The sequence below is a fragment of the Piliocolobus tephrosceles genome, chromosome 3, assembly GCF_002776525.5.
Source record: "Piliocolobus tephrosceles isolate RC106 chromosome 3, ASM277652v3, whole genome shotgun sequence".
NCBI lineage: Eukaryota > Metazoa > Chordata > Mammalia > Primates > Cercopithecidae > Piliocolobus > Piliocolobus tephrosceles.
Window position 1 is genome coordinate 44,974,158 of NC_045436.1, and position 9,951 is coordinate 44,984,108.

At 39.8% G+C, this 9,951-nt stretch overlaps 2 pseudogenes; both read right to left on the minus strand.

Annotated features, from left to right (window-relative positions):
• Positions 1-4,614: 4,614 nt before the first annotated feature.
• On the minus strand, positions 4,615-5,045 carry LOC111551858 (annotated as a pseudogene).
• LOC111551850 lies at positions 5,044-5,670 on the minus strand (annotated as a pseudogene).
• Between the last annotated feature and the right edge of the window lie 4,281 nt (positions 5,671-9,951).

Sequence of the window (9,951 nt, forward strand, 5' to 3'; positions counted from 1 at the left end):
CTTGTTCTTAGGCTCCCATGCTGGAAGACAGTCACACACTTTTTTTCTTGAGTGATGATCTTCATTTTAACAGTTTGTTGGCATTGATGGACCAGAGGAATCTAAGAGAGTTAGCCATAAGTGTATGATAACGATCTAGCTTCTAATGGAAAATTTGAAGAACTTATACATTTACTAAACAGTTTGAGTTCTTTGATTTCTACTGTCCTTACTGTTAAAACCCAGGATCCCACTAGTTGAACAATATGTTTTTTAGTTGATTTTTTTTAGCACTTTGGTCTGAAATACAATATTTGTTACTAATATTTATTGAGTACTTACTATGTGCTGGGCATTGTTCTAAGTGCCTTATATACATACTTCATTTAAACCTTACAGTAACTTTAAACACTAGTTTTATCTCTATTTTAGGTACTATTGTCAATGGGGCAAATCCATATACATAGGGGATCTGCAGCAACCTCAATTCTTGCCTCCTCAGAAGAAAGAATTTGATGGAGGAGGTATAAGGCAGAAGGAGAAGACAGGTAAGTTTTTAGAGTAGGAGTGGAAGTTTATTAAAAAGCTTTCGAACTGGAATGAAAGAAAGTAAAGTACACTTGGAAGAGGGCCAAGTGAGTGACTTGAGAGATCAAATGCATGACTTGGGGTTTTATATGTTGGCATGCTTCTGGGGTCTTGCTTTACTTCTTTGATTCTTCCCTTGGGGTGGGCTATGCACAGTGGCCGGTCAGCACTTGGGAGGGGCTGCATATGCAGTGTGTTTACTGGAATTGCATGCATGCTCACTTCAGGCATTCTTCCCTTACCAGTCTAGCATTCCCAGAGGAAAGTAATATATCCTACCATTTTGCCTCTTACCAAAATGGTAGTTAAACTCTACCATTTTGCCTCTTAGTGCACATGCTTGAGCCCATTCGCCCAACTCCTAAGATCTTATTGGGAAGCTGCTGATCACCAGTTTCAGGTGTTTTCTATCTATTAGGAGACAGCCTTCTCTGGTGCCGGCTGTGACCAATTATTATTTTAGAGAGACAGCTGACAACCACCTGACCATCACCTGATGGTAGCCTGACACTTCTGTTATGTATTTGGAGAATGGGGGAGCCTACTCCTGTCGTGCTCATGCCTGACTAGCTACCTACTGCAACAGTATTTTTGTCTCCATTTTACCAATTAGAAAAATGTACTATAAGGTCACAGGGCCAAAAAAGTGATAAGGCTGAATCCTGTTTTAGCTGACTCCAAAGTTTGTGTCAATGTTTCATCTCTAAAACATACTTGCTTCAGTTCTCTGTGATAACTTCTCTCTCAGATGCTGTAGAAGTGTTTTCCCCTTTTCCTTTTTTCCCCTGTGCCTCACCCCAGATTTTTGCACCTCAAGTGTTTGATACCCCAGGAGATATACTTTTGATCAAGGGAGGAAAGTCATTCCAGAATATCAAGTTGAAGGTTAGTCAATTGTTGTAACGAGAAAATTCTGATGTTACTCTGGAATTCAGTAAAATTTATACGCACCCACACATGTTGACATTATCTTCCAAAGGAGAACTTCTAAGTGTTAATTTCATATTATTCACTTAGTCTGGTGAATATAGCCTTTAAAAAACTCCCAATCTATCTCTCATTCTGTTTTGTGGTTTGTACAGCTGATTGATCACTTCGGAAATTACTCCCCAAAGCTACATTAAGGAGCCCACCTCAAACATTACCATCTAGTGGAATTTTCATATACAAAAACTTCTGGCAAGTAGCTAAGTGTATTCATGGAAATATTATGTTTTCAAAAACAAACAAATACAAGCAGTGAAACCTTGCTTCCTGGGTCAAGGATTTGAGTTTTTTTGTGTGTGTTTTTGTGGGTGTGGGTCAAAGGCTGTCTATTTTAATAGTTCATCTTAGAAAGATTAAGAATACTTTCTCTGGATGCTGACAGAGAAGGAAAACTCACAGAGGCCCTTTACCCTCAACCTTGGCCCAACAGCAGCAGCGGGGTGGGGCCGGGGGTAGGGATGGGTTGGCGGGGTTGAAGAGGAGGCGGGTGCAGTTAAGAGCTTGCTGTAGCAATGACTTGATTACATAATGCCTCCCATCTGTCCACAGATGTGTGAGTTTGCTCAAATGTTTTATTAGAAGTTTATTACATTTTCTTATAATCCCAGCCCGTCTGCATTTGCCAGCCTATTTGCAATTTCTAAAATACTTAATCCATTTGCTATTCAGTAAACGGAGATACGAATTGACACATGTTCTGTAAGTCCCCGGTGTCATTTTGGTGATAACACATGTTCCATGGATATAATAAATAAGATTGATAAAGCAGGCCTTGCAAGCCTCTTGATGATAATGATGATGATGTTGATGCTGGTGATATCTCTCTGGATCAGTTCACTGCCAAAGGCTCTAAATGAGAGTCAGTGTTCTGTGCTGGTAACATTAATCCTACTTCAATCCACCCATAATTTGATCTACAAGGAGAGAAGACAGAAGAATAACAACAACAACAAAACAAAACAAAAACAATTCACATAGACGTTATGTAAATTTTTTAACTAATAAAAGTGATTTAAATATCTATATCTAACTATATGTAACCCATCAATTTTTTGGCCTTGAGAGAATTGGATCTAAGAGTTTTATCATTCTGCCACCAATAATAGCACCTTTTCAATCTGAGTTGTCGCTATCACTTGTAGTTTGGCATGCCCAATAGTAGAAAGTGGGACTCTTTATTTCTATCCATGGGAAAAACACTGTCTATCTTGCTGACACCCCAGCTCCCAGCATGGTGCTCAGCGTGTGGTAGGTCCTCAATAAATATGTCCTGAATAGATGACAGAACAGATATAGATTTGTATTGGGTGTGTCTTTTCCAGCTGGTTCATAGTTACTGAATGATTGCTGACTAAATAGATTGTCAGTTTAATGTCGACTTTATATTTCATGGTAGAATTTTCATTTGTCAGAACCACTATTTGTCATGAGAAATTCAATCTTGGAACTCCTCTGAGATTCTGAGAAAACTTTCTATTGCATATTAGCGATTCCATGCTGCATAATAGTGGCTTTCATAGGCTGAATTATTCATGTGGTTGTGTACTAAATCTTGGTAATTTTCATCTTTTGATTTAGGAGTAGGATCTCTAAGAGACTAATTTTATTCCTTAAACTGAGAAAGGTTTGGGGTTTTTAATATCTAATTTTAGCAGCCCTCTGTCAATGAATAGAGTTTCTCTTCTTTCCCAGTCTCATAAGCAACTGTTCCATTCACATGCCATTTGTGCATATAATACATTTTCAAGTTGTTTGTTCCAGTACAAAATGTGTTTCACATATATTGAAAGGTCAAAAAATAATGTCCTCTCTTTTATATTTTAGCATGTGCAGAATTTATTGTGGTGTTATTATGTGATTTTATTTCATTTTTATTTAAAAGGAAAACAACAACATTGAAGACATCCTGAAATAGCATTCATTTGGCAGGTAGGTCTCTGGCTTTCTGGTTCTGATTCCATGCTTAGCTGTGCCAAATCCAGTCAGAAGAGGAGAAATGGTTTACAGGTGTCATGGAATTCCATGGTTTCATTTGCAATGGGTAACCTTAGGAAGGAGAATTTCCATATATGAAGCCAATGTTGATTTGTCCAAAGAAAGCATCCCCAAGTCTCAGACTGAAAATAAGTTATTTGGTTGTATGAGAAGATGAGCCCAGCAGTTGGTAACCCAGCAGGAGATTCTTCCCTGAGAAATTGTGATTATTTTCACATGTAAGAAAAGGGACAAATGGATATCATTTTCAAACCTCTGTCTGACTAAACACACCAACCAGAAATGCATCTACCTACATCATTTTAAAAGAAATTCAACGGGGCTTTGACAGCATTGACCTTCTTTCACTGGATGTTTCTCACACTTACTTGCTCTCTGTTTTCATGTTTATAAAATGTGTTCCCAAGCCCTTTAAGATAAAATCAACAATAGTGCCTAGGGCTCCAGAGAAAGATGCCCAGTGGGAGGGTCTGGGCCTTTTGTTCCAGAGGATCTAATAGAGTGTGAAACTGACACAGACATGGGAAGATCATTCAGCTAAAATTAAAGTCTTTGTTCCTTCATTAGTTGAACTTGAACTTCACATTTCTGAAGTTCTGCTAGGTTACTTTCTCTAAAGTTCTGATTTAATCAAGGTGAACAGGGAAGCTCATTAAAATCTATTCTCCCTCTCTCACTTTTAAAAAGAGATTGCAACAATCCCATTTTTTTTTTTTTTTTGGTATAGTTAATGTTCTTGATTCTTTTCTCGATGTAAATTTTGGGAAGTTAACCTGAATCTCACATATATATTATTCATAATCATTAAAAAGGGTTTTTTCTTTTTAAAGTCTGATGGAGACTTTATTTTATCAGTTGATTGACTTCCTCAGTCCCATTGGGAAAGGTGAAGGGTCAACAGCCAGGCCTTTAGGTGATTAATGAGCTAATGTGATTACATAAAATGTATTTTTATCACCTTTAGTTTGGGGGAACTCTTGAAAATGCGAGTAAACCTTAGACTGTAAATCCTCATCATTGATCTAACTTTTTTTTCTTTTAATTATATTTATTTTAATGCTGAATTTACTCCCGTGCCATAAAGTTTTGTTTCTTCAGTTTTTTCTGGGATATCCTTTTCTTCTGGGCAACCTCCTCTTCTGGTTTAGGAACAATCTGTTCCTTTTCAGTAAGAATCATCTCAATGTGGCAGGGAGAGCTCTTGTATGGGTTAATCCGACCATGAGCTCTGTAGGTCCCTGGGCGCATCTTAGGTGCTTTTGGATCACTTGGATATGCTCAATGACCAGAGAATCTACATCTAAACCCTTAAGTTCAGCATTACTCTCTGCATTTTTAAGCATGTGTAGCAAAAATTCAGCACTCTTTTTGGGCCACGGACCTTGTGTCCAGCCCCACTGCTTGGCCTGGGCACACCTGCCAACTCCACTATTGTAACGTCGGAATGGTACACACTGTTTCTGTAGAGTGACATCTTTCAGATACTTCGTGTTCATCCCCCACATTGGTGGCATCTTTCCCGTATTTCTTCCTGATGACATTCTTCAGGTTGTGGTAAACCTCGGCTCCAATGCACATGGCTTCCCTGAAGTTTGCTGCACCAACTCGGAGGATCGTGAACTCCTGCATGGCCAGCTTGTTGCCGGCATAAGAACCGCCATTGATGACATTGAAAGCTGGGATTGGCAGGATGACTTCAGAGTTGCCAACCAAGTCAGCCATGTGGCGGTACAGGGGGACCCCCTTCTCAATGGCACCGGCTTTGCAGACGGCGAGGGACACCCCCAGAATGGCGTTTGCACCAAACTTAGATTTATTTTCTGTTCCATCCATCTCGATCATCAGTTTGTCAATCTTCTCTTGTTCTGTAACATTCAGTTTCTTGCTCACCAGGGCAGGCGCAATAGTTTTAATGATGTGCTCAACAGCCTTTGAGATACCCTTCCCTATATAGCGAGTCTTATCATTGTCCCGGAGCTCTAGGGCCTCATAGATACCAGTTGAAGCACCACTGGGCACAGCAGCTCTGAAGAGACCTTATGAGGTGAAGAGATAAACCTCAACAGTGGGATTCCCACGAGAGTCAAAGATCTCCCTGGCATGGGCCTTGAGAATAGACATGGTGAATTTCTAGCTGCTGGGTCTCGTGGCCTAGGAGAGGAAGCGGAGGGTGCAGCAGACACCGAGGTAAGAGTGAAGCCAGCGAAGTCTGTGTGCTCCGGGTCCCCACAGCTACATTGATCTAACTTTCATGTCATAGTTGCTATATCTTTTTTTTTTAAATATGAGCTAATATCTCACTTTCTTTACTTAGCAGGAAAAAGGTGAGAACATTAAAATAGAGCAAAACCTTGGGATTGAGGGTATGCAGATAAGTGTCTCTGATAATTCTTTGATCTTGATAATACAGTTAATTCTTTTATATTCCTAATCGGCAGTAGGAACTTATTGCCACAAGCCTGTGAAACTTTGTTGGATTCTGATACAATTCTAACTAGCACATTGATTTTTTTCTTCTTTTTAAGAATGTAAACTTCTTCCCTTTCTCCTTCCCTTAGTGTTCCAGTCATCAAAGTATATGATCTCAAGTCCTTCTCTTTGATCTTTCTAAATGAAGAATGGCACAGAAAATTAAAAAGTAGCCCAATAAACTGAAAATAATTTTTTCATATTTCTTGAGGTTTTATTATATTCTTATTATATCCTTTGTATGGCACAGAACTAACTATATTACTTAACTCTGGATGTGCAACTCTAGCTACTGACTGCAGAAGGTCATAAAGCTTCAATAAGACCCTTATTTGATCAGAGCAGATGTTTAGGGTAATGACAGTGAATAGGGGAAATGAATAATGAATATGCCTTTGGGTAAATTAGCATCAAATTCAGGTTTTGTAAGTTTAAATTTATATATATAAATGCTGACTTATCCCAAACCAAAAACAAACAAAACAAACAAAAACTTGCAGAAAATGCTTGGAGGATACCTTGTATGTGCAGAGCCCTTGGAAGAGTAATGGAATGAAAAGATGAATGGAGCATCAAGTCTGATCTTAAACAGCTAATTTTTAGTGGGGAAGAGATACTGGCTTATAAACAGCCATAGCTGGATGCACATGATTCAGTTTTCCTTTCTTAGAATTCTTTTCTGATTCTACACAGATGGTCACAAATTCAGATGCCTACAAGGAGCAGGCAGGTAAATACAATTAGTGATGACAATGAGAAAGGTGGCTAATTGAAGGACACGTGGTCATTCTAAAGGTAGCCACTGCTTTTCAGCTCCAGTTATTGCTGAGTGGCAACATGAGCCCAGTGTTGCAATTTCTTTTAATTAATTTTCCAAGAGAAGTTGAATTTGATTTTTTGGGGTGAAATCTCCTAATTTTTAAATATTGGCAGATAACATCATTTTAAAAAACACTGTATAGGCCAAACAAAACTCTGAGGAAAACAGGCTACCATTTGTGAGTTCTGCATTTCCCCCACCTTCTGGTTGGCCTTATCCATTCTCATGGGCTTTATACCTATAACTTGCAAATTACGTATCTCACAGTCACCATGGATGGTAGCTGATTTTTCCTTTAAGATCAGATTTTATGCTCTATTCATATTTTCATTTCCACAGTACTTTGTCATGGGCTCTGCATATATTAGGTATCCTCTTAAACATTTTCTGGAGGTTTTTATTTTGCCTTGTTTTTGTTTTGGGATAAGTCAGTGTTTGTACATAAAAACTTTATAAAATCTGAATTTGATGCTAATTTATCCAAAGCTTTTGGAAATATCTCTCGCTGTCTGTGCTGTTATAACTTCCTGCTCTTAGGAAGTGTTGGTTCAAGTGACAAATGTGTGGAGCTGATCTGCAAGAAGTGTATGCAGGATATAGACAGCACGGACTGGAGACTTGTGTGCATTTGCAGTTCAAGGGTAGAGCACTGACTTCAACCCCAGCCTTAGCTCACAGGACTTGACCTGCTGCTCCATGTACTGAGGAAAGGTTGGTATTTTTCTCTCTCTGTTTTTGTTCTCTCTCTGTCTTTTTTTTTCTTTTCAAGAGCCAGTCATAAAAGAGTCATTTTTGCACTGGGCTGGCAATTCTTGAAGTGCCTTTGACCAAGGCATGCGTATTTTCATGTTTAGAACATATGTATTCCCCTTAATTTTTTCTTACGTGCTGCATTTTCCTTGACTCCTCAAATTCCTCAGAATTTATAGTCAGTAACTTCTAAATCTTCATCCTTCACTATTTGTTTGAGTTCTAGGCCTGCTGCACAATCTGTAATTTAACATGTTCAAAATGGGATTTAAAAAATTTCTCTCTCCTTGATGCTCCTTTGGCATTCTCTCCTCAGTGATTTTTATCACCATCTCAATTTTTGCAATCAAGAAATACTAATCCCAGATTGCTTTCTCACTTTTATACCTAATCAGTCAATAGCTCCTGATGATTCTACTTTCAAACCTCACCTCTGTCCTCTACACCCTGTACCACTCCCTGAATTCAGACTTCCATCATTTCTTGCCTGTACTATTGCCAGCTTGCACCAGTCATTTCTCCAAGCAAGCTGTTCTATTCTCTGCCACTAGGACTTCTAAAATGTGAGTTTTCACAATGTTTTTTCTTTGCTTAAAAACTTTTAGTGGCAGATCGTTACAGTTTTAAAAAACAAATTCCCTGGCATGGACTACATCTTGACCTCAGCCTTCTTCAGTTTTATCTTCCATACCTTAACTATGTATCTTGCTACATGTACAATTTCTTTTCCGTAAATAAACCAGGCAGTTTTACTTTTCCATGTTATTGTACCTGCTATCCCATTGCCTGAAAGGTTCTTTGTGTCTGTGGAGACACTTGGGAAGAATAATTTCTTTGAGAAAGCCTTAGAACTCCTCAGGAGATTTAAAAGTTTTCTTCTCTGTATTGCCATACTACTTGTCACATACCTCTATTATTGGATTTGATGTATTATACTTTTTATAACTACATCAGTATCTTCACGACTGTGCTGTATTAACCTTTTGGTGAGAGATCAACTTATTTAAGAATCTGATAAAAACTAAAAACTCCACTTCCCCAGAGGAAAAACACTTGAGAAGACATGTTAAATCTCACATATAATTTAAAATAATTTAAGATCTCTTTAAAGTCCATCTGTGAGCCCCAGATTAAAAGACCTTATACAGAAGATGAGTCCTTCAAGGGCAGAAAGGACTACATTGTTTCCATCTTTTTAGTATGCCTCGTAAGGATTGTTAACAGTTATCACAATAATACTGCTTAACAAACCAGCCCAAAACTTAGCTGCTTAGAATTGTAACCATTCATTTAGCTCAAAATTCTATGAGTTGCTAATCTGGTCTGGGCTCAGTTGGGTGGCTCTTCTGCCCTTGGCTGGACCTCTACATGCATCTGCTGTTAGCCACATGCAGATTAGGCAACTCTGTTCAGGACTTTTTTTTTTTTTTTTGAGACGGAGTCTCGCTCTGTCGCCCAGGCTGGAGTGCAGTGGCCAGATCTCAGCTCACTGCAAGCTCTGCCTCCCGGGTTCACGCCATTCTCCTGCCTCAGCCTCCCAAGTAGCTGGGACTACAGGCGCCCGCCACCTCGCCCGGCTAGTTTTTTGTATTTTTTAGTAGAGACGGGGTTTCACCATGTTAGCCAGGATGGTCTCGATCTCCTGACCTCGTGAGCCGCCCGTCTTGGCCTCCCAAAGTGCTGGGATTACAGGCGTGAGCCACCGTGCCCGGCCTCAGGACATTTTTTGGGGGGAGGGGTGGGGGTGGGACGGGATTTCACTCTTCTTGCCCAGGTCGGAGTGCAATGGTACGATCTCAGCTCACTGCAACCTCCACCTCCTGGGTTCAAGCGATTCCCCTGCCTCAGCCTCCCAAGTAGCTGGGACTACAGGCATGTACCACCACACCTGGCTAATTTTTGTATTTTTAGTAGAGATGGGGTTACTCCATGTTGGCCAGGCTGGTCTTGAACTCCTGACCTCAAGTGAACTCCTGACCTCAAGGCCACCTGCTTGGCCTCCCAAAGTGCTGGGATTACAGGCATGAGCCACCGTGCCCGGCCTGGGACATTCATTAGTAATCATCTGGAACACCTCAGCTCTCTTGCGTGTAGTCTCATACCCATCCTGGACTTATTCTGTGGGTTAGTGAGTTTTCAAAGACATGTGGTGGAAGTAGACCTAGACTGGAACTGACACATTACCACCTCTGCCATGTTTTTTTGGCCAAAAAAAAAGTGCCAAAGTTAGTCCAGATTCAAGAGATGGGAAAATATACTCACTTTCTAATAAGAGGAACTGCAAAGCCACATTGCAAAGAGCATGTCGATATAGAAAACAGGGCCAGTTTTGCAATCAATCTACCATAGAAACATGTAGTATA